General features: G+C 37.1%; 1 pseudogene; it reads right to left on the bottom strand.

Annotated features, from left to right (window-relative positions):
* Nucleotides 1–661: 661 nt before the first annotated feature.
* LOC140531954 (coiled-coil-helix-coiled-coil-helix domain-containing protein 2 pseudogene) lies at nt 662–1190 on the bottom strand (annotated as a pseudogene).
* Between the last annotated feature and the right edge of the window lie 401 nt (nt 1191–1591).

Here is a 1591-nt window from a genome sequence, read left to right as displayed (position 1 = left end):
TTTAATTTCTTCCTCTTGTCATTGCTATTACTAACATTTCCAGAACTTTATCGAATAAAATTGGAGAGTGTGGGCATCTTTCTTTTACTCCTTGTTTTATTGGGAAAGTTCCTAGCATATCTAAATTGCATAGTAGACTTGTGGTTTTGGATAGATACTCCTTATGATATTATGAAGTTCTCCATATGCATCTATTTTGTAAGGTTTTTAGCATAAATGAGTGCTGCATTTTGTCAAAGACTTTTTCTGCATCTGTTGAGAAAATCATGTGTTCTTGGATTTTTTTAATATGCATTTTTATATTTAATATGCATTTAATATTTTTTTAATAATGTTGATTATTTTTTTTAATGTTCAAAAATTCCCTGAATCACTGGTATAGTTCCAGCCTGGTTATAATGAATGATTTCTTGGATGAATTAATGAAGTCTATTTGACAAAAATTCTTTTAATTGAATTGATATTCATAAATAATATTGATCAATAATTCTCCAAATTCTTATCTTTCCCTAACTTAGGCATCAAGACTATATATGCCTCATAAAAGGAGTCTGGTAGGGTGATTTCTTTTTCAATTTTTAAGAATAATTTTTATAATATTGGTGCTAATTATTTTTTTGGAGGACTCAGTTTTCTTTATCATTTCACTGCTAATTATAGATTATATTAAATTTGATTGGTCTTCAAAGTTGATTTTTCCATTTCTTCCTTTTGGAGGTCTCAATTAGGCTAATCCATTCAAACAAACCTGCACTGTTTCAGCAACTCGCTAAAGCCAGCAGGTCAGCCTGGTTCTGAGCACATTCTAAGTACTGCTTCATCTCGAAGTGATGGAGTCTGAATTGCTGTTGCTGCTGCTTCAGCTGGTACACTGGCTAGGCTCCCTGAGGCTCCTGGTAGGTGGTAGCAGGTTTTGTAGGCTCAGCACTGCTCCCACCACCGAAGCCACTAGTAATTGCATGCCCAATAGTGTGGCCAACCGCTGAGCCCATTGCAACTGCTGCTGTAGTGGTAGCCATTTGGGCCATCAAACCCAGTTGCCTGGGTACAGCAGCAGTAGGGGCAACTGCATATGGTGGTACTGCTGCTGCTGTAAAAATAAGTTGTTTGTGCTGATGCAGCTCTCATTGGAGGTACCTGACTGTGGGGGATGCCACCTGGGATGTCTGGCTCCTGCTTCCATGCAACATAGTCAACTCTTATGGATAAAGATCCTGGGGAGAAGTGGATACTAATTATTCTTTAAAGGTCTGATTAAATTTTGTGATTCCATCTGGACTAGGAGATTTTTTTTTTCTTTACTAGTTCCATTATAGCTAGAGATAGCTAAATGCCTCAGGGGAGTCAAGAAGACCTGAGTTCAAATTTGGCCTCAAATACTTGGTAGCTGTGTGACCCTGGACAGGACACTTAACCTATGTTTGCCTTAATCTACGAGGGGATAATCCAGACCACTACAGTATTTTTAACAAAAAAAACTCCCCAGAAAATGGGGTCATGAAGAATTGGACACAACTGAATGACTAAACAATGACAACAAGTTGTGGTATATGAATGCAGTGGGATATTATTGTGCTATATAAAATGATGA

The sequence above is a fragment of the Notamacropus eugenii genome, chromosome 3 (assembly GCF_028372415.1).
Source record: "Notamacropus eugenii isolate mMacEug1 chromosome 3, mMacEug1.pri_v2, whole genome shotgun sequence".
NCBI lineage: Eukaryota > Metazoa > Chordata > Mammalia > Diprotodontia > Macropodidae > Notamacropus > Notamacropus eugenii.
The sequence above is the reverse complement of the archived record's forward strand: the minus strand, read 5'-3'. Positions and strand labels throughout refer to the sequence as shown.